The 24748-nt window shown below is 36.0% G+C and overlaps 1 protein-coding gene across 4 annotated transcripts in view; it reads right to left on the reverse strand.

The window, feature by feature from the left end:
• NCOA2 (nuclear receptor coactivator 2) overlaps positions 1–24130 on the reverse strand; it is a 138271-nt gene extending 114141 nt beyond the window's left edge. The window contains exons 1-2 of one of the 4 annotated variants that reach the window (XM_039345399.1): positions 23904–24130; positions 12685–12758 (exon numbers count right to left, since the gene is read on the reverse strand). The gene's annotated coding sequence lies outside the window, so the exon portion shown is untranslated. Of the gene's footprint in view, positions 1–12684; positions 12762–23850 lie in introns of all 4 variants that reach the window. The other 3 variants (XM_039345396.1, XM_039345398.1, XM_039345395.1) reach the window with 3 other exon arrangements.
• Positions 24131–24748: the final 618 nt, after the last annotated feature.

Raw genomic sequence — 24748 nt, forward strand, 5'->3', positions numbered from 1 at the left:
TTCCAACCGGGGGTGCTCGCACCCCCGGGGGTACGAGACAATATTCTAGGGTGTGAAAACTTGGGTTTAGAAGTTTCAAAATTATAGTATATATTCATAATTCTTTTGTAAGGAATGCGAGAATATATCAGAAGCATTCTAGGGGTGCGGGGTATAGAAAAGGTTGGAAGTCCCTGATTTAACTGATCTGGAAACCAGGACTGATTAATCACTGACTCAACACTATTAAAACACACAAAAAATGCAAATACTGAACATTTTTTAGATAAAAAAAATTATTAACCTAGAGAATGACAACCTAGTGTCTTCAGATATATTGGGCTGTAATTTCTACTGTCACTTGTTATTACTCATGCTATCTGGATCTGATGATATCTGAAATCCAAAACATCTGGAGTGCACCAGAATGCCTAACTTAACAGACTGGAACTTCACATATCCATTTGGCATACACTGTAGATATACATCGCTTCAAGTTTACAATTAGTTTAAATATTTTCAAGACAACAGTAGAACTGTCAAACATAGCCAACTCTGTTTTACAGCTGAAAGTTATACTGAATATTATTCTTAGTTAAACCCTGATGAGTTCATTGGAATTCTATGAAAGTATATTGTGTTATTTTATAAGAGTTATAATTACAGAAACCAACTGAATGTGTTTGTAAAGAATTTTGTACAGATGTGTCAAAAATAGGAATAATAGTATTGGTAGATTGGAATGAGAATGTATTTAAATATTTAAATTATGATTCTTAGGAAACTTGACAACATCCCATATTTATCCATTCTCCTTGAATAATATTTCTCAGAAATATATTTTAATGACTCCAGTATGTAATTATGCAACTAAGTAACTATTCTTTATTATTCTTTTTATTGGCAATTTTAAACGTATTTCTAGATGACTTTTACTTAATCCTACAGTTTTTTAAAGAATACTTTACAAAAATATGCTTTGAAACTAAAATATTTAAAAGGGAATAAACCTGCTCAAGAATACATGCTGTTTTGGAGGGGATAAAGGCACAATTGAAATATATTGTATATTATTAGTTGTTATGTGAGAAGAAAAATGGTCTCCAGGTGTGTAGATGCACTGAAGTATTTGTATTTTTTATACTATTTTTTATTTAGATTTATGTGTGTTATATTTGTATTATTTGTATTTGAATAAAACAAAATTAAAAAAGAACTGGAAAAAAAGAAACTAAAATATTTAACAGTTTAAAATTAAGTTTTTAACTATTACATTTTGTCATTGATGAAATTATCATTTATCTTAGTAAACTATCATTATAAGAAAATCTGCAATACATATTAAACAAGTATAACCCAAAAGTTTTAAAAAGCAAAGAAAAAAATCTTTAAAATAAATATTTAAAACAACAGGTTTCAGCTTCATTTTGATAATCCGCTAGATATAAATTAACCTTCTAGACATTTGAAACCACAACTTCCTTCACTGATATTTGGCTGGGACTTAGATAGATTAATTTAGGACACTGGAAGCCAACAAACCCTCCTATGTTGTCAAAACCCACTCCGATAAAGACGTATCACAGAACATAATTTTTAAGTAATTTTGCTACTAAAATATTTATCAGTACTAATATATTAGACTATTAATTACCCTAATTTTTAACTACAATACTCAAAATTGGACAAGTCTGTGGAATTTTCTTAGTTCCCTCTGAAAACTAGTTCAAACTGATTTTCTACTATTTAAAAGAAAAGATATTTTGCAAATCTTTGACTGATAACCTTCATACATTATTTAGATAGCCAGCTGTTTTTGAAGGAAAGGTACTATGACTTACATAAATTGGTTCTCAGCAATCAGACTAGACTTGCCGCTATTGTTGCAGTTAGTAATTAAATTACTACATTTGACAGTCCTGACAGGTCTACAATCAATCCCTGACATCTCTAATGCAGTGAACAAGATGAGGAGGAGAGTTTCAAACAACAGTTTTTGCTGATGCAGCCACAAGTATCAGAGACAGAACTAGATGAACTGATGCAAGATAGCTCAATGTAAAATATCTTTTAAAATATTACTTTTAAAAGCAAATGGTATGAAAAATGTTCAAAAGGATTTTGAAAAACATTAATAGTGTTAATTAAACAATGTGCTGAGAAAGTTAACATTTTTTTTAAATCATATTGTTCTTAGTATCTCCTAGATATTTATTAAGCTTAAAATAACAAATAAATATGTATTTAAATATAAATTATATTAAATTTATGTTATTGAATATTTGAAAATAATACACCAATATTCAGCAGATACACAAATATCTTTTCATTTCTGAGTTGCTCAGAGGACAGGTATTATTTCAGATAATGATCTGAACCAAGGACACACTGAATGTTTCATGCTTCCATTTTCATCCCAGTTGACTTGTTACATATCTAAAAGAATAACAAGATAAACAACTGCTGCCCAACTTATATGGAGGGAAGTGTGTAGTGGGGTGCCCCAGGGCTCTGTTCTGGGCCCAGTACTCTTCAACATCTTCATCAACGATTTGGATGAAGGGATAGATGGGGAACTCATCAAATTTGCAGATGACACCAAGCTGGCAGGAATAGCCAACACTCCAGAAGACAGGCTTCAGATACAGAAGGATCTGGACAGACTTGAACACTGGGCACTAACTAACAAAATGAAATTCAATGGTGAAAAAAGCAAGGTTCTACATTTAGGCAAGAAAAACCAAATGCACAAGTACAGCATAGGTGGCACCATGCTCAATAGTAGTAACTGTGAGAGGGACCTCGGAATCCTAGTAGACATCACTTAAATATGAGCCAGCAGTGTGCGGCAGCTGCCAAAAAGGCCAACACAGTGCTAGGCTGCATTAACAGAGGGATAGAATCAAGATCACGCGAAGTATTAATACCACTCTTCAATGCCTTGGTAAGGCCACACTTGGAATACTGCATCCAGTTTTGGTCACCACAATGTAAAAAAGATGTTGAGACTCTAGAAAGAGGACAGAGAAGAGCAACAAAGATGATTAGGGGACTGGAGGCTAAAACATATAAGGAACGGTTGCGAGAATTGGGTATGTCTAGTTTAACGAAGAGAAGGACAAGGGGGGACATGATAGCAGTATTCCAATATATCAGGGGCTGCCATAAAGAAGAGGGAATTAAGCTATTTTCCAAAGCACCTGAAGGCAGGACAAGAAGCAACGGGTGGAAACTCATCAAGGAGAGAAGCAACCTAGAACTAAGGAGAAACTTCCTGACAGTGAGAACAATTAATCAGTGGAACAGCTTGCCTCCAGAAGCAGTAAATGCTCCAACACTGGAAGTTTTTAAGAAGAGACTGGACAGCCATTTGTCCGAAATGGTGTAGGGTTTCCTGCCCGAGCAGGGGGTTGGACTAGATGACCTCCAAGGTCCCTTCCAACTTTACTATTATTATTATTATTAACTTTCAGAAGTGGTCTAATTTCACTCCTGAACATATTTTTTATATTCTTATAAAAAGTTCGTATATTATATATTATATAAGTAGATTTTCTTTTACTAGGGACAAATGTACTATAACCTATAAATGCAATGATGCCAATATTTGAAATGTATTTGAAAAATGTAATTTCTAAAGGCAGTTTTTGAATATAATGTTATTAAACCACCCATTGTTATAGATTACAATATTCTTAAACTTTCCACTATTTTTTCAAAAAGATAGTGGGCTTACAAGCCTTATAAATTCTTATTTAAGTCTGATTTAATACCTTTCAGCATAGACACAGATTTGGATTTTCTTTAGTAAAAAAAAAGAGCCGAGGTGGCGCAGCAGTTAGGGTGCAGTACTGCAGGCCACTTTAGCTGACTGTGTTCAGCAGGTCAGCGGTTCAAATCTCACCGGCTCAAAGTTGACTCAGCCTTCCATCCTTCCGGGGTAGGTAAAATGAGGACCCAGATTGTTGGGGGCAATGTAAATATATATATACATTGCTTACTGGTGTACACCGCTTAGAGAGTGCTTGCACTTAAAGCGGTATATAAGTCTCATAAATAAATAAATCAGGATGGTTATTAATTATACTTGTAGTTTGACCAGTCTAAACAGTAAAATCGTGAAGAACTCCTTAGATTTAGCCTAAATTTAACATATATTTATACATGAAAAAAGCCCATTTTCATTTATTTGTTGAAGTTTACTATATCCTTTCTTTTAAAATCTTGTAGCATAAATCCTGCATGTTTTCAAACTTCAATATTCCCACATCAGACATTCCAGAGATAAATTCCATCAAAATCCAAATCAGCATCATTATCTAAGTTCCAATATAAAACTTTACTGGGTTTTAAAACAAAAGACCAAAGCTTTTCCAGCAAAGCTATGGAAAAATTTACGAAATTAAGATATTAGAGCATCCATGCATCTTGCTGAAATAGTATGACATGCTTGATTTTAGTTTAGAACATTATCTGTTATATTCAACAAACTATAATGATTTGCATAATATAAATCCAGACATTAAAATGTTATACAAATATGTTTAATAGGAATTAGCTGTCAAAAAGCACAGAAACATCAGAGATGTAGATAATGACTGAAATAGTAGTCACTTTTATTTTTTGTTCCAATAACCTGACCATGATTATTACTAAATGTTTATACTGATGTAAACTATTTAAAAAGTCCTTGTTGGCAAAAATAAAATGTTAAAATTTCTTATCTAAAATGTGAACAAAATGTCCCAAAACATGCCACCATTCTAAAAATATATTTTGAATATCGCTTTTATAAATTATTAATATATTTTTGAGTAAAGCAAATAAAATAAAAATAAAAATGAGCAACAATGTAATATTTTAAAAATTGTTTCGTTTTTGAAAAGCGAGCGGGTAGCTAAAAAGCTGTAAATCATTATGCAGCAGCACATATACTTCCAATAATATTCTGGGCGCCACAGATATATGGAACTGAAAAACATTAAAATAACTAAAGCAAAATAGCTTTATGATCATTACCGTATCGGAAGTCTTCAACCTATGACCATTGTTTAACAACTGGTCAAAGTTACAATTGCCTCGGAAAAAGTATCCTAGGGCCTGTACTCACACCTATGCCATCCCACCACCCCCATGGCCATTGGATTATAATAGGATACATGGCAACTGATTCATATTTACAACCAGTTGTATATCCTGTAATTAGATAAATTTGTAACTTTTGATAATTTTTGGCCAAAAATGATCACCGTAAAAATCGTTGTAAAAATTAGGCCTTACCCAATTTATGACCACAACAACTTATGACTGCAATTCTGGTCCCAATTCTGGTCGTACGTCAAGAAGCACCTCTATTCATGCACATTTGTCATTACTATTTTTTATATATGTGTACCATAGTAGCAAACATCTAGATGTAGCCCAGACTATCAGAAATTCATTCACCTAGGATACAATATGCCAACTCAAGCAGGGCATTTATATTACTCTGTTGCAAAAATATGCATATTATTATTACAGTTTGTTATAAATTTTAGTAGACTGTAATCTACTTCCAAAGATTAGGAACTGTTCACTATATGTTCGTGTGATTGGCAACACATTAATTACAATAATTTATGCAATCTTATTTCACTTACCCTCTGAACTCCCTATTTCTTATTTCCTTTAATCATGTATACTTATGTATAATTCAGGCTAAGATACATGTTTATGATTAAAGAAAAACTGAGCTACGAAACCTTATATTATGAATTTGCTAGACTTTACCATACCACAAAACTCATCTGTTTTGTTAGACATGCTGTTTGTGCTGAAACAACCCAAATATAGAGTTACAATCCAAGTACTTTATGCAGAAAAAGGGAGCCTATAGGAAGGAGAGGGTTTTTTTAAAAGAAAAAAAACTTTTCTTCAAATTTAAATCACCTACTTGCAAGAAATACAACAAATTGATAGGTAGGTAGATGTAACAGCTGTTTCCTAATTGAGGATCCCTGTCTTCCTGAGCCAATTGGTACATTTAGAATTTTAAGCACAAGACGATTGTTCCATTATTACTGAGTGCAAAACTATGAATTAGCAATCTGAAACAAATTAGAAACAAACAAACATTTTGATAGGTTCTTTGCTGCAAGACTTTGCCTTTTAAAGATGCACTAGCTTGTTTGTGGGCGAGTTTGTGAAATTTATTTCACTATTTTTGAGGAAATAGATGAGATAAACTGGCTCTATCCAAAATATTTTTAAAAAATCCATTTTGAATTTAGTGTTCTTTTTTTTGTAGACAACTGAGTTTTAGGTTTTTTGTTTACTTTCATCAGATGTCTATGATTCCCTATCAAACTGTTAAACAGCTTACAATGACCAAATTGAGAAGGCAAATTCTAAGACAAGGCATTGCTTAATATAAACTAGTGTTATATTATGTAGTGCTTTAAAAACAACAATTCAGGATTCTGCATTGGGCCTGGAAACTTACTAATAACTAATATAGCAACTTATAAATATGTGTTATCCTTCATTTGTTGGATTGATTCACCAGTACTCTAGCTGATCCATTCCATACCAGCTGTTACCTTCCATTTCTAGGGGCAACCCCATGTAAGGTAGGACCATAGCTGGTGAACCAGCCAAATATCTTCCATGTGCTGTTCAAAATTGTCCAGGATGAGAATACCTCAACCCAAAATAATTATTGGGATCACTATTGTTAGGGTGCCATCTGAATAACAATTCCATCTTGAAAGGATTTAAATAAGCTTATTTTACCCTATTTAGATCCTCACAGATCCAAGCATTGATTCAGTGTTTCAACAGTACTGCTAGGGTGACAAGGTATGGCTGTATGTTAGCAGGATATTGTTGTATGGTGGATATAGAAAATCTATATACCCTTGTTGAAATGCCGAGTAAAAAATGTAAAAATATCAGATCAAGATAATAAATAACTTCAGACTTTTTCTGTCTTTAACATAACACATAAGTTGTAGAATTCAATTGCAAAACAAACTAAAATCTTTTAGAGGGAAAAAAATAATTAAAAACTTAACATGGTTGCATAAGTGTGCATATCCTTAAACTAATACTTTCTTGAAGCATGTTTTGATTTTATGACAGCATTCAGTCTTTTGGGGTAGAAGACTATCAGCATGGCACATTTTGCCTTTGGAATCTTTGTTATTGTTCCTTGCAAAAGCACTTCAAAACTGCCAGGATTACAAGGGCATCTTTGGCTAGGCCGTTCCAAAACTTTAATCATCTTCTGGGGAGACCATTCTTTTGTTTTTATGGAGGTATGCTTTGAGTTGTCTTCATGTTGAAAGGTGAAATTCCTCTTCATCTTCAGCATTTTAGCAAGTTTTGTGGCAAAATTGACTGATATTTGGACTGTCATAATTCCCCCCACCTTGACTAAAAGCTAAAGCTTGTTCTAGCTGAAGAAAAGCAGTCCCAAAGCATAATCTGCCATCGCTATGCTTCACTGTGGGTATAGTGTACTTCTGGTGATGCACAACGTTGTTTATGCGCCAAACATACTTTTGGGAATTATGGCAAAAAAGTTTAATTTTGGTCTCATCAGACTGTAACATATTTTCCCTCATGCTTTTATCAGATGTGATGTATTTGCAAAATGTAACTGGGTTTGGAGGCTTTCTTTCTTAGAAAAGGCTTTTCGTATTGACACCCTACCCCACAGCCCAGACATATGAAGGATATGGGAGATTGTTGTCACATGTAATACAACCTTTAAGGTTGTTGTAGACCTCTTGGACTACCGGTAATTTTCTTCTTTGTTTTTTTTTGGAGGCATATTCAGTTTTTGGTAGTATCACTGTTGGGCCATATTTTCTCCACTTGTTGATGATTGTCTTCACTATGTTCCATGGTATATCCAATGCCTTGAAGCATTTTTTTTTTGTACCCTTCTCCTGACTGATATCTTAGAATGAGATCCCTTTGATGCTTTGTAAGCTCTTTGCAGACCATGCATTTTGCTGTAAGAGGCAACTGAGTAAATGCCAAAAAAATCCTTCTGGAACAGTTGACCTTCATATGGGCTTAATTAGAGTCATTTTAATTATGGCAGGTGTGTACTGACTATTTAGCATCAGTTTTAATATGACTGGTTAAATCTGAACACAGCCATATCTTTACTTATAAGACAGTGTGAATATTTATGCAGCCATCTTGTTCTGTTTTTTTATAGTTATATTTTCCCCTAAAAGTTTTCAGTTTGTTTTTCAATTGAATTGTAGTTTATACATTATATTAAAAGGGAAAAGAATTCTGAAGTGATTTACGTTGATCTGATTTTTTTACATCTCAAAAACCTGGCATTTTAATGGGTGTGTGTAGACTTTCTATATCCACTATATGTTCTTCTGGAGTTCACAACATATCCTCACTTAAAATACAAAAGCAGGTATTAAACAAAATATGCAAAACTAAAACCCTTTCAGCAACTGATATTGCTACCAATACAATACTGAGTTTACTGGAATATCCAAACCTCAAATAATGAAAGAAAGCTGAATAGCAACTGTTCCATATAGGTAGTCTTCAACTTACAGCTGGTCACGTAACTATTAGATGTTATGACGTACTTGAAAAAAGTTTCTTATACCTGTCCTTGAAGTTATAATTGCTTCATCATCCCTATTGGTTACAGCACCCCACAATCATATTTTGCAACCTTTTGCTTCTTTTCCAGCAAAAGCCATCCACTGAAAAAGCTGCATTTATAGTTACTATCATGTGAATCCCTTAATGATAAAATGACTTGCTTAATAACATTGTAAAAATGGCCATAAAATCAAATCCAGTCATATGGCAACTTGACTTATGATTGCAATGATGTATAAACAAAATTCTGGGCTCAATTGTGGTTGTAAGTTAATGATTATCTATGTGTGTTACATTTGTTGTGCAATTCTTACACAAGTAAACTGTATCAGTAGTGTAAACCAGAAACCTGGAGACTTAATTGGGATTATAGATACACAGAAGTAATAGAATATATCAATTCTCAAACATTAGACAATGTACAATACCATAGATATTTCAGAGCACATATAAAATACTTTTGTATATGAATATAGCATAATCTCAACTGATGATTTCTAATCAAACTATTAGCAAGCCATGTAGAAGAAATACTGAGATGGACTGGAGTACGATAGATAATTATTTTAAAAAAATATGAATAACTCTTTGCTCAATACATTGTCAAATGCATAAATATTAAATTAACTAATTTCATAAAGAAGATATTCATTGTTTTCACTATGAATGGCAAGTCAGCTGCAATATCACACCAAGCTGACAGATAAACAGAGCTAGAAAATTAAGTTTTCTGAAAGTCAAAGGAAATCTGGCTTTCATCCAGGAATCAGTGTCATTATTTGTCTCCATTTAATTAGCACCAGTTACTGTCAAGCAGTCACTAGGGTAGTTCTTTCAGTATCTTCATTCAGATATTGGAAAAAAATATGCCTTCATCTAGTAATTTATAGATGGCAGAGATTGTTGCCAGTTTTTGACATTACTCGCTCTTCCAGGTACTATAATACCATATAGCAGAAGATAAGCAATAAGTCAGAATTCTTATATCAAAACACATACTTGAAAACACTGTTATTTATAAAATTAAAAGATCATTTTCTAAAAATCCTAATACTGATGTGCAAAAAAAGTGTAAGCTTTAAATATGTACTTTAGGCTGGTTCAAGGGTTTGATCTTTTTTAATGGAATACTTTATATATCAGAAAATCTCATGGTGGGATTTTTATTACGCACTGCTTTTAATACTACTTTCAGATTCAAAAATAATGGGAAACAGGCAAAACATAGACTTGTGCCTACTGAAGCCACTGTGCTTTATATACTATGTTTTATATATCATAGCTAACCATGTTTACATTTAATGGGAAGGCAATGATGGTTCAAATTTAAAGACTGAGTAAGTTTAATATAGCAACAGAATCCGTAAGAAAGAGATTAAGTAGGGGAGCATCCTGACAAAAAAAATCACTGATGGGATCAGAAAGCCAGTGGGAAAGTGTGCTTTGACAAGACTAAATCCTACTACAGCAGTCTAAAAATTTGTTATAATAATTGTGAAAAGGATAAACAATTCTTGTATGTGTATGCTACTACTCCTCTGAAGCTTTTTATTCAACCATAAGCCTGCGTAAATCTTACCTTTGCTTATCTTACCTTGATTTTTTTAAGTAGAACTGGAAAAATAAATATAGTGAGGGGAAAAATTATTTGATCCTCTGCTGATTTTGTACGTTTGCCCACTGACAAAGAAATGATTGTAATGATAGGTTTATTTTAACAGTGAGAGACAGAATAAGAACAAAAAAAATCCAGAAAAACACATTTCAAAAAAGTTATAAATTGATTTGCAATAAGTATTTGACCCCTTCACAAAACATGACGTAGTACTGGTGGCAAAACCCTTGTTGGCAATCACAAAGGTCAGACGTTTCTTGTAGTTGGCCACTAGGTTTGCACACATCTCAGGAGAGATTTTGTCCCACTCATCTTTGCAGTTCCTCTCCCAAGTCATTAAGCTCCCTCCACAGATTTTTTATGGCTAGGCCACTCCAGAACCTTAATGTGCTTCTTCTTGAGCCACTCCTTTGTTCCCTTGGCCGTGGGTTTTGGGTCATTGCCATATCCATCCATGACCCATTTTCAATGCCCTGGCTGAGGGAAGGAGGTTCTCACCCAAGATTTGATGGTACGTGGCCCTGTCCATTGTCCCTTTGATGCAGTGAAGTTATCCTGTCTCCTTATCAGAAAAACACCCCAAAGCATAATGTTTCTACTTCCATGTTTGACAGTAGAGATGGGCATTCCTCCTCCTCCAAACACAGCGAGTTGAATTGATGCCAAAGAGCTTGATTTTGGTCTCATCTGACCACAACACTTTCATCCAGTTCTCTGAATCATTCAGATGTTCATTGGCAAACTTCAGATGGGCCTGTACATGTGCTTTCTTGAGGAGGGGGACCTTGCGGGTGCTACAGGATTTCAGTCCTTCACGACATAGTGTGTTACCAATTGTTTTCTTGACGACTATGGTCCTAGCTGCCTTGAGATCATTGACAAGATCATTCTGTGTAGTTCTGGGCTGATTCCTCACCATTCTCATGATCATTGAAATTCCACGAGGTGAGATCTTGCATGGAGCTCCAATTAGTGCTCCTAATCTCAGCTCGTTATCTGTATAAAAGACACCTGGGAGCCAGAAATCTTGCTGATAGGGGATCAAATATTTATTTCACTCATTAAAATGCAAATCAATTTATAACTTTTTTGAATTCCGTTTTCTGGATTTTTTTGTTGTTATTCTATATCTCACTGTTAACATAAACCTACTATTACAATCATTTCTTTGTCAGTGGGTAAATGTACAAAATCAGCAGGGGATCAAATAATTTTTCCCCTCACTATAGTTTGGAAAAGTGATGGAACCTTCTATACCAGGCATGGCGGTGGGAGACATTGGCCCCTAGTCAAGATAGGCAGTAACCTATTTCTAACTAAACCAAGTCATTCTCTCAAGCCACATATGTTTATGTAAAGGGAAATTATGCAAATGTAAACAAAAATAATCTGACTATATTTGAACTGAGTTACAAATAGAGTTACTGTCTATTGTTCCTTTTATATTTTGTCCCTGATTGAGCCATCTTTACTCTTAATCCATCAGATATAACCCCATAACAAGGGCATTATCTTTAAAAAAAGGGAGGTATATTTTTTATGCAGTTCATGGTCTGCCTGCAGAGTTTTTTAAGGTTTACAATTAAAAAAAAAGATCTGAAACAAAACTGAAATTGTAAGACTTTCAGAATAAGGACTCATTATATAAACTCAAAATATATTTTTGAGGAAGCCAATGCAAGCTTTTAAAAAAGCACCTCACCTCAATAAAGCTGCCAACAAAGCATACCTTGATGCTATTGTCAGACTTCCAGTCCAACAGGCAGGACTGGAACCAATTAGCCAAGCTCACACAGTATAAGACTTTCTGATAAGTTATTTGTACTTAAAAAAAAAAGATTCAAAGCCACAATGAAATATACCTAATAATTGCTATGTCTGAAGAGCAATCTCTATGAAATAGGCTACCCACCCCTTCTTTTGTGTAAAAAGGTTGGTTTTCATCTGTCCCTTGTTTTTGCAATTTGCTCCCATGTTACTTTTTACTGCCTGTGTAAGAACTAACTCTTACACCTGCTTTGCAAAGCAACAGCAGTTTTTTTTTTTTTTACTGCTAAGACCAAAACAAAACAATTGTAATATTTTGCTTTGAATTCTGTTTCAGTGTTCCTTCTTAGAGCTTCCATTGCAGAAAACAACTGACAGGAACTTTCTTTGGCAAGAGGTGGTAAGAGAAGGATAACGGAGTCAGGTACTGCATCATTAGGGTCTCAAGACTGGATATCTTCACTTCAGACCCCACAAGGTGAGGAAAGGTGGCCCATCCCACTCCAAAAGATTTCCTAAGTGGGAGAGTCCAAACATGTAGGAAATCTGTTTCAAGGTCTGCTTTTCAATATGACTTAGTTAGCTAATAAGTCTTTTTTCAATAGAAAAAAGAATCTGAAAACACAACATTAATTATTTTTGTGCAACATTTCATATGCTTCATTCCTTTTAATGATAACTTAATAAAGATAACTTACCAAGACTCAATGAGGCAGTTAAATCAGTATTGGTTGAATATTTGAAAACTTCAATCTTCAGATACATCTCAAGCCTGCTATAAACAAACAGACAGACAATAAACATTAATACTGAATTCTACTGCTTATTTTATATTGCCACATTATTTTTTTGTCACTCTAAAGCAGTGGTCCCCAACCTTTGTGGCTTGGCAGCCCAGCGGGAGGGATAAGGGAGCTGCACCATGAGAGCAGTGGGATGGCATGCACATACGAGTGCCAGCCTGCCACTCCACAAGGCAGTTGCAAATAAACCCTGGCCTGGTAGTGGACGGTGGCCCAGAGGTTGGAGAGCCCTGTTCTAAAGTACATGAAAATGATTCTTTTCTTGATGATTTAAGGCATCATTTCTAAAGAATAATATTTTTTAATGTTTTTTGTGTGGAAATCAGATTTACATGTAAAGAAATTTTAGCTTTAAAAAGCCAACCCAATGCCGAGATCCATATTGCAAGCAACAAAGTCTCTTAACAGAGTATTTTAAAGAATGATGTACAAGCATCACTTGCATCCAACCAGTTACATTCTGCTCTAGTAAGAGCAAGATATTGATGCAGTTGAGCCTGTTTATCAATATTTAACCTGCTTAAAATCAACACAGAAAATAGACAATCAAATCATTCTCCAGATAAACACTTTATGACATCAAAAAGTTAAATATCCTTCAGTACAGAATATCTGGAAAATTTAGTAGGATAAATATTGATGAAAACTAAGAACATAGTTTCTTACTATTAAAGGCAAGTTCCTGTAATCACAGCATTTAGCATCAATTTTTAGTATTCAAATCATTACTGCATGAAATACCGACAGATTATTTTATTTTTCAGAAGAAAATTGTAGCATACTGTAAGTGATTTTTTTTTTTTAAAAAAAGTGATCCTGTGGGCACTAAAGCCAAAACTGTATTTTAATAATAGCCAAAAATTCATGAAGTTTCAGTAATTTTCTGCTATTTCAAAAAAAATACTGGTGTCTTCTTCAATTTTTCAATGGATAATACAAGTTATTTTTTTTAAAAAATATGACTTTCCAAAATTTATATTTAATTGGAGACTCTGCAGACTATTAAAGAAGATATATTGATAATCCTCCCATGGCACAATGGCTTCAACACAAGTAACCAAGAAAAAAAGAAAAAAAAGTTATAGTCTGTTCCTCATATGAAAAGGTATATAATAAGATATGAACCGAAGAAAAAAAATGTAGAATCTATGTTTTTCTAACATAAAGTACACAAAAATCATTCCATGTGCAGAAGCTAGCCTTCATGTGCAGAAATATAACATCTAACAAAACATTAGAATCAGTAAGTACAATCAACTGATTATATATAAAGAATCAGTAAGTAAATAAAATGACTGTTGCCAATCTACACTTTAAGTATACTATAAAAGTCCTATTGAAAGAAATAAGCATGCATAAGATTGCAGCCTTGTCTATACTCAGATCAGTGGTTTAACAAAACTATTTATCTCTAGAACTTTTCAGGATTCTTAGTACATAAGCTCTCACATAAACAGAAAGTAAGAAGAATGCAAATATCTTTGGCTGTTTCCATCGTCAAATTTTGCATATTTTTTAAAAATAAAGATTAATATATGCATTATTTTCCTCTCATTAATTTTTGCAGCTCACTTCCATATATATGGTATCAGCTATCAATAGAATTTTTTTAAAGTTGCCTGAGTGTTTAACTGTTCAGTATTCTGAAATGTTTTAGTGCTATGTTTATAGGTTGCTTAATGGGAGACTACTAGGAAAGACCAAGGCAATATATTAGATATGAAAGTTTAAATAAATGATTTCAACTGCTGCAGAAGTTTTTACTCCTCCCAATATTGAACTTTTATATATTTTATAAATAACTCAAAGTAGCAAACTTATTTTTTCCTTCTCCTGTTTTCCTCAGAATAACAATTAAAGAGGTGAGTGCCTGGCACAAAGTCAACCAGCCAGCTTTCATACCTAAGGTAGAACTAGAACTCACAAATTCCTGGTTTCTAGCCTGATGCCAACTCCCTCTTATATATCACCCTAGAACCTGTATTTGAGAATTGACAGTATATTAAAAATCAAACAAAACAAATATATAACAAATAACCAATTCTAGTTAACTCCCCAGATACATATGTTTTGTTTTCACTTCATGTTTTCACTCTATGTTAAAACAGAACAGAATAGAGCTGGAAGACCTTGGAGGTCTTCTAGTCCAGCCCCCTGGTCAAGCAGGGGGCTGGACCGTCTTAGGCAGGTGAACGTCTAGTCTATACCGTCTCAGGCAGGTGAACGTCTAGTCTCATCTTGAAAATCTCCAGTGATGGAGTGCCCACGATTTCTGTTGTTCTATAATTATTGATTTTACTGTATTCTTTTCCAAAAGTTACAGATATTTCATTTTCAGTGATAGAAATGAAATGTGCACATTTCTCCCATATGCCAATAATTATTCTCAAATTGGAATAGAGAATTAAATATTATATAGAAGTATCTTAAGTATTCTTTTAGGATATAAAAGAAATCATATATGTTATGACAAGGGAATGAAAATTTTGTAAAAATTAAAAATAATTAAAAATTTTATTAAAAATATTAAAGATTTATACCACTGCTTAGTGCACACACGCACACAAATATTGAAAACAATTTATGCATATTAATTTATATTAATTTATATTTATATAAGTTCCTTCTGACTCTTTATATTCAACCCAGCAATTTAATGTTTCAAAGAAGGAGAATATTTGTAGCTTAGGGTTGATATTAGGGTCCTTGGTGCTCTTTCAGCTTGATTGATTCCACATGGAATCAATGTAGCACAAAAGCTAACTCAAGGCCTTCAAAGCATCCTGAGCAAACCAAAAGATCCAGCAGCCCCAGAAGGAAAATCAGGAGTCATCTACATATAGTGTAGTGACTGCAACAACCACTATGTAGGACAAACAGGCAGAAGACTGGCAGAACACATCCACGAACACCAACGAGCAGTCAGAAGATATGATGAAAGTTCTTTAATTTCACAACATATGGACAGACTTAACCATAGTTTCAGTTGGGAAACTGGGACAGTCTTAGACCAAGCCAAGTCCAAAAATGCTAGGGAACTTCTAGGGCACTCTGACAAATCAGCCATAACAATATCTATGGAATATGCAAAAAAGACATTCAACAAGCCAAAAAAGGAACAAAAAGACCTAAGCACCTCTCCACCAGCAATCAGCATCCAGATGAGCATAGATTAACTCCAAGATTTAACATCAGACCAACATTCAAGTAAACAGTACCTCAATCAAGAAACTTTCAAAGAAGCCAACAGTAAACAGTCCAACTAAAGTACTTCTAAAACCACCACTACTACTGGTAACACTGATAGAACAAACCACTAGAATATAAACTGTGAGCAAACCCCACTCCTTACTAGCACTGACGATGCTGCCTTACTTTGGGGGGGTCTGCAAGAAAACAATCAACTTCAGAGAATACCAAAAAACCCTCAATATAATGTCTACAATATGAATTTTTATATTAAAAACATTATTTTAAAGATAGGCTGCTTACATGTCACGTACTGCATGAGCAAAATGTAAGTTTCATAGTCAGATGACATAAACTTCTTTGAATGGGAGGAAAAAAGGAAATGGAACTGCAGCTGACTACACAGTCCTCAACTTACAACAATTCGTTTAGTGACCAAAGTTACACTGGCACTGAAAAAATGACCTATGACCGTCCATGGTCACATAATCAAAACTCGGATGCTTTGCAATGGACTTACACAGTGAGGGAAAAAAGTACTGATCCCCTGCTGATTTTGTACATTTGTCCACTGACAAAGAAATGATCAGTCTATAATTTTAATGGTAGGTTTAACAGTGAGAGACAGAATAACAAAAAAATCCAGAAAAACGCATTTCAAACAAATTATAAATTGATTTGCATTTTAATGAATGAAATAAGTATTTGATACTCTATCAATCAGCCAGATTTCTGGCTCCCAGGTGTCTTTTATACAGGTAATGAGCTGAGATTAGGAGCAATCTCTTAAAGGGAGTGCTCCTAATCTCAGCTTGCTAGCCTGTATAAAAGACACCTGTCCACAGAAGCAATCCATCAATCAATCAGATTCAAAATTCTCCACCATGGCTAAGATAAAGAGCTGTCCAAGGATGTCAAGGACAAGATGGTAGGCCTACACAAGGCTGGAATGGACTACAAGACTATCACCAAGCAACTTGATGAGAAGGTGATAATAATTGGTGTGATTATTCGTAAATGGAAGAAACACAAAATAACTGTCACTCTCCCTCGATCTTGGGTTCCATGCAGGATCTTATCTCGTGGAGTTTCAATGATCATGAGAACAGTGAGGAATCAGCCCCGAACTACATGGAATAATCTTGTCAATGATCTCAAGGCAGCTGGGACCATAGTCGTCAAGAAAACAATTGGTAACACACTATGCCGTGAAGGACTGAAATCCTGTAGCACCCGCAAGGTCCCCCTCCTCAAGAAAGCACATGTACAGGCCCATCTGAAGTTTGCCAATGAACATCTGAATGATTCAGAGGAGAACTGGATGAAAGTGTTGTGGTCAGATGAGACCAAAATCAAGCTCTTTGGCATCAATTCAACTTGCCGTGTTTGGAGGAGGAGGAATGCTGCCTATGACCTCAAGAACATTATCCCCACTATCAAACATGAAGGTGGAAACATTATGCTTTGGGGTGTTTTTCTGTTAAGGGGACAGACAACTTCACCGCATCAAAAAGACAATGGACAGGGCCACATACCATCAAATCGTGGGTGAGAACCTCCTTCCCTCAGCCAGAGCATTGAAAATGGGTCATGGATGGGTATTCCAGCATGGCAACGATCCAAAACACATGGCCAAGGGAACAAAGGAATGGCTCAAGAAGAAGCACATTAAGGACCGGGAGAGGCCTAGCCAGTCTCCAGACCTTAATCCCATAGAATATCTGTGGAGGGAGCTGAAGGTTCGAGCTGCCAAACATCAGCATCGAAACCTTAATAATTTGGAGACGATCTGCAAAGAAGAGTGAGACAAAATCCCTCCTGAGATGTGTGCAAACCTGGTGGCCAACTACAAGAAATGTCTGACCTCTGTGATTGCCAACTACGTCATGTGAAGGGGTGAAATACTTATTTCACTCACTAAAATGCAAATCAATTTATAACTTTTTTGAAATGTGTTTTTCTGGATTGTTATTCTGTCTCTCACTGTTAAAATAAACCTACCATTAAAATTATAGACTGATCATTTCTTTGTCAGTGGGCAAATGTACAAAATCAGTAGGGGATCAAATACTTTTTTCCATCACTGTATTTATGACGATTGCAGTGTTCTGCGGTCATGGGATCCCCTTCTGACAAGCAAAGTCAATGGGGATGCCAGATTCACTTAATACTCTCATGTTACTAACTTAACAACTGCAGTGATTTACTTAACAATGATGGCAAGAAAGGTCTCAGAGGACTATCTGTATATAAAAGTCTAGAAATGTCTGTTTCAAAAGCAAAATATGAACCTGCTCATTTGAATTTCCAACATCGTTTCTTTGGAATGTGTTACAAAGATATCTGGTGCTGATCTGGACTTTACCTGGCTTGGTCTTTTTGGAAATAACACAACTCATTCACACCTTATAAACATGTGCTCAGAATACTTAGTAAAGATTTTTAAAATATGTGTTTTATAAGATGAAAAGAATACTTTATAAAATATAAAATGTGACCAAAAGTAATATAGTCAGTTCACCCACATAATCATCTGTGGTTATAAAACAAGATGCACCTTCAATGTTCAACAGGAAACAGCTTTATGCAATCTTGCTAGCATAAAGGTGCACTTCCTCTTTCAAGTTCAGCTGAGAACAGAAGTTTTCTTTGCAGTATTTTTAGGTGACAACTCTTTCTATGCCTTCCCCTGAAAACAAAGTAATAAAACGTCTATATTCCCACACAAAAGAGCCAATAGAATACATGCTATAATGACTAGTGACTACAACTGAACATAGATATGATACTGAAATGAAATGAAAATTAGCCATAGAATTCAATAAAATTATGTTATTTTGATTCTCACAACATGTATCTACATTACATTATGAAAGATCAAATACATGACAAATAATTATTTTATTTCAGTTTGAACAGCTCTGATTTCAATGGTTACTTATGAATCTGACATTTCAGTGGTTACTCAAGTGTACTTACTACCTAATATTATGACAAAAAGAGAGAATCGTGAACTTATTTAGAAGAATATATGTACCATTTAAATGGCATAAGTTTCTAAATTGCAGCAGCAACATATTAACAAGGCTTACTTTCCTCCCAAATGAATAAAGCTATTTACAATATCTTTTAGTTTACATGTAACTACTAAGAGATTCATTTCCTAAGTGAATAAATATTTTGGAAGAATCGACATATTGCTACACTTCGAATTTATTATCTTTATTTCCAACTCAAAACATTTTTGGTAAAATCAAAATTGCCTACTATAAAAGATAGTATGCACCTGAGAGCAAATTGCAAGGTATAATCGACATTCTTTTTTCTATAAATACACATATGTTCAACTAATTCTTTTTTACTATAGCTACATTTCCTTCCATAGGCTAGTCTTTACAACTATCCAAGGTGGTCAAAGAATATAATCAGATAATGGATGTTCTGTTTCATACAAATAGTGTTAACCTAGTAAGATTTCATTATATCTTGCAGGTAAGGAAATCTTATCTCTCTCACTCATACACACACACATACACACACATATATTGTACTATTGATTAAATTTGTATACTGCTGCAATCACAGAAAAATCTTAGTGGCTCACAAGTTTGTTATAATTATGTTATTTCAAATGCATGTTCTTTGCCTCTTCAATGCTTGATATGAAAGTAATAAAATATTTATGAATCATAACAGGAAAACATACATAGATTTTAATTCTCAAGAAAAAGCACATCTAGTATTATTGGAATATTTCTTTAATGCAAGAAAGAACAAAGAAAGGAACACCAAGGATTTGTCAAATAGACAGATGGATTTTAGATTGTTATGTAAAGAGGATTAAACGTGTGTAAGCCAATTCATTCAGAGCACAATATTTATAAAATATTTCAGAAAACCTACATTTTCCTTGCAGTTTGAATCTCAAAATTTCTACATTATGAATCCACCCTGGGAGTTCATTATAGCTACAAACTACAACAGATATCAAAATGGAGGCAAGATCATCAACAAAAGGTGACAGAAGACAATGAACATTGTAGAACAGCTACAACAAAGTCTATTTTAAACCTATCAAGTTGATTTAGTATGACTATCACTTATACTGCAATTTATTGTCCCATCACAAAAAGCATGTTTAACTAAAGGTTAAAGTGAATAGTGATTGCACAATTTTTAAAGATTTTTTATCACTCATATAATAACTAAGTCTATAAATGCAATATATCAACATTAATTTATGACAGGCTATGCAAGTATTTAAAGCAGTGTTTTCTGAAACATTTGTAAGAAAATAGCACTCCCTGAAGTTCTAAAGCAGCTGTGTTCTTTGAAAGATTCAGCACAGCTCTTCTGAAACCTTCCCCAATCATGTCCATGCCCAAGTGCCTGTATAGCCACTTCACTTTACCAACATCCCACTGAAAATACTATCAGTGCATAAGGATATAGGAAACAAAAGAACACTTTTGAAGCAGCTCCACTAAGCCCTTGAGAGAGTATGGCCTTTTTCCACACTTTGCATAGGGTTGCTGTGAGTAAAAACTGGAAGAGAGAGCTCCTAGACGAAAGGCATAATATAAATTAATAAACAATAAAAAGAAAGATATGACACTATCATTTTCTTAGTCAGACCACAATGAATACAATCAAACTTAATTATTGATTCCATGTCAGCTATTCCCCACTGGAGTCCTCGTTTGAAATAAAGGATTTGCACAGATAATATACAGCAGGTGTGTCCAACCCACATATGGCCTTGGACAGCTAGTAATGAGAGCCCACAAGATCATAAACTTTTAAAGGAAGTTTGTTGTTTATATACATTAACTATATTATACATTTTATATGTGGCCTAAGACAATTCCTCTTCACTTAATGAGACCCAGGCAAGGCAAAATATTGGTCCCCCATGATATACAGTATCACAAAAATCCTAGAAATTGTTTTTATTGGATTTATATGGCAGCTTGTAACACTGAGCTTGTTGGTTACCCAAGAAAAACTTAAGAATCAATTGGACTATTAGAGCATCCTTAGTAAGCCACAAAGAAGTGATTTTGCTTTGCACCTTAATCCTCATTACTGAAGATAAGTTTTAATAAATTAAATCTATAGACACTACTTATAAATGTGCTGCTCAAAGCACGAAGCTGAAAACACCAGCCTGAAGATGATGAATGGGACTTCGTCGAAACATCACCAAGACACTTCCAATTTTACGCGGGAGAAAACCCGAACAACCAAAGACCCACTACTTATAAATCTATATACAAATCTAAAAAGATAAATTTTGTAAACGTAAGGCTTCCAACAATTTAGAGACTAGTAATTTTATTTTATAATCACCTTTCATGTACTACAGAACACTTAAAATACAAATAGAAAAAGATATGATTGTTACTACTACCAAAATCATTACTACTATACCAAAACAAAAAACAAAAAACCCTGAAATCGTTACTTTGCAGCCACTGGAAAAAGATTCTTACAGAGCAATATTTTTACTATCAGTTTTTGGAAATTTTGTCACTGTATTAAGAAACACTGTAAATCACAATGAAACAAGTAATTAAGAACTGGTTATTCTGTAATCCAAGTATCAACAGTCTTGTATGCCACATACTATATTTGTATTGGCTAAAGCTGAGCTACTGCCTCAGATACCCAGTAGAGATTTAGTATAGATACTGTAAGTAGTTTTTACATACACAAATTACAAATGAAGCTGTAAATCAATTTTTTTAAGTATCTTTACTGTCCAGCTTTCCTTTTAAAAAGGGATGATTAAAGCATAATGAAACCAGAATTACTCCAAAATCTACACACATGTAGGTTCTGTTTATTTTTAAAATCTGTACACCTTTCTTCACATGCACTTAGAAATTAGTAAATTAGAATATTCAGAATTTTGATATAATTTCAGAGACTGTTCCAGGCAGTTAAAACTCTAAATTTCTGATTATGGCATTAAGTCAGTGTCAACTCTTTAGTGACCACGCTCATAAGATTTTTTTTTCATGAAAATTCTAAATTAATGAACTGTTTTTAGTTAATAAGTTTAAAAAACCTTTTGGTCATCATTATCCTTTCATGAAAGAATTTTAGAAATATATTCATAATATATTCATAGTAACATGTTTACACTCCCATAAACTATACATTTATGATTTATAAATAAATCATATTTATTTATAAATATAACGAATTTGTTTTTTCCATTTTTATTATTCAACTTTGTTTTATTCGTCTACTTTTATACAATACAATGAGCCTAAGAAAGCCGCAGTATCAGGCTGATGACAACAATATATGTGGGAAGTGGCATAGATGAAAAATAGATATTACATGAACAAAGTCAAAGTTACCAAGACAACCAATAACCCTGGATACCTTTGCAAGAGCAGGAGCAAGGAATAAAAAAGCTTCTGCCTATCAGGAAGCAAAAACGCCGTCGCTGTGCTTCTTGAAATCAGAGGCCTTAGGGACTGCGTGCACCTTCAATAGAAAGCTATAGCAAAACTGTGCTGTTTGTGTCCAATACCCTCCCCTTGCACAAGGAAAGGGAGCAGGTGGAAAAGGGATTAGGCGCACATCCTCACTGCCACACGGGAAAAGAGAAGGCGTACGCAATTCTCCAAATACAATTAAGAGCAAGGGAGGTCGAAATACGGTTTTCTCTTTGACCCATTAAACAAAAAACGTCCCAAATAGAAAGCAAGGTTACGCTTCTCCCCGCGCTTCCATCTCTATTCCCACATATTGTACACAGCGCGATCGATTCCGCCCAGACGGAAAGGGAAGAGAGGAAAGAGGGGCCGAATACTCGGGTGCTCCAAAGCCGAGTCGCCCAGGAAGCCTTCAGCCCAACGGGCAGCAACCCGGCTCCTTAGGCCGCCCAGCGGAGAGGACGACAGCGCAGCCGAGACGCCTCCGCCACTACTACCGCCGTCCCCTCCCCCACCCAGCCAGCCACACGAAGCAGCAATGCGGCTCCCCAAGCTGCGCTCGCACCCAGCGGCGAGCAGGCAGGGCCTAGTCGGGTTCCGGGAAAGGGGGATTGCGAAGGCCGCGCCGCCGCGCACAAAGTTGAAGAAGTTAACCATAACAAAAGCTCGTTTAGGGACCAGAGTTTTGCCGCCCCAACTCAATTTTCCACCGAGGCAACTTGCACCGCGACAGTCCGCCGCCGTAGTCTCCCCTAACACGTCCCCTTCCTGGAGGGGCTCAGTCTCCCTCACACTTGCCGGGGGACAGCACGATGGGGGCTCCCTGGGGAAGCCTTCGGAGAGAGGCGGGTACCGCTCAGCTGCCACCCCTAAAATCTCTTCTGCAAGAACGACCCTCCCTCGATAGGAGGAGGAGGAGGCGCAACCAGCTTTTTCCCTGCCAGCGGCACCCCCGTTTCCCAAAGCGGCTTCCCTATTCTCCCATCCCTTCAAGCAAGACGGCCGAGACACCCCCTTCTCTTTAAAGAGAATGCAGGAGAGGAAGATGTTAAACCCCAACTTCAGTTCGCTCCCGCTTCCATTATTCACTCCCCGCTCGGGGGAACCGCATGCCCCTCATTAAGGAGCAGCAAACAACCAGGCGGACACCTCCCCCTTTCGGGTGAAGATCCCCCCAAGTTGCCTCTCGGAGAGGCGGAGGACGGGAGCAGGAGGAAGAAAACCAGTCTGGTGCCAGGACGTCTCCCCCGTTTGGTCTTCCTGGCATCAGCTCCGGCAGTTCCTTCGCCTTCCCCGGCTGCAACGCGCGCAAGCTCGGGTTATCCGACAGCGCACAGCCGGGAGTGCCCCTCTGCTATCCACCTCCCGCCTGTTCCGCAGAGAAGGGGCCCGGCGGCCGGGGCGCACAGGCGCTTCCATTTACCGAGGTCAGTAAAGTCTCCGGCTCCTATCGCTCAAGCTGCCGCCAGCGCTGACCTTTGCTTTGTAAGAGGAAGCTGGAGCTGCCGAGTCTTCCGCGGCCGCCATGTTCCCGTTTTAATCACTGGCTGCTTGTTTATTTCAATGGAGACCCTCCCACAGCTCACCCTCCTCCTCTCCGCAAAGCTCCCCAGCCAGAGAGGAGGGACTGGGAGGGCCGCCGCCGCCGCCGCCACTCCCTGCGACGGAAAGAGGGCGCGCGCACCCCAGCCCGTCCGCGGCTGTCGTCTTGGCCGGGTGGTTTGCCGAGCGGAAACTTCCTTTGCGACTTACGCTGGTCGCCGGGACGTAAACCGGTGTCTTGGAACAGAAAAAGAAACGGTGACCGAAGCAAGAAGGCAGATAGGAAAGGATGCCATTGTATCGTTAACAAAAGAGAAATGGAAACCAATCGTTGTGATCCATTTCCTTTCCTTGGATGACAAAAGAAAACAAGGCGCTCTTTTGCTGAAATATTTAAAAGACCCGATGATCACAAGCACATTGGCTCTTTCTCTCTCTCTCTCTCCCTCTCTCTCTCTGTCTTTCAAGATGAAATGCTTTCCTAACTAAGGGAACACGAGTTCTGTCACTATAAATCTGTGGAGGAATAACATTACGCCCGTCGTATAAGTTGGGTGAGAAGGCATGCCGCGCGGTTTGAAAGTAAATCCTTGCGGTTTTCAGTACAGAAAACAATAACACCTTTCAGCATAGACACAGCTTTACTGATGAGTTATGTACTTTGGGGAATATTTGAAAGTTCAAGTTGTTCCAGGCCTATCAGGTATGACACCAAAACTGCATGATCTTAGGACAGGTCATCACTTCCATTTAGTTTTTTAACTGTTGCGTTATTGGCA

This window comes from Crotalus tigris, unplaced genomic scaffold, assembly GCF_016545835.1.
Source record: "Crotalus tigris isolate CLP2741 ecotype Arizona unplaced genomic scaffold, ASM1654583v1 scf7180000017952.28453644438:3035480, whole genome shotgun sequence".
Classification (NCBI taxonomy): domain Eukaryota; kingdom Metazoa; phylum Chordata; class Lepidosauria; order Squamata; family Viperidae; genus Crotalus; species Crotalus tigris.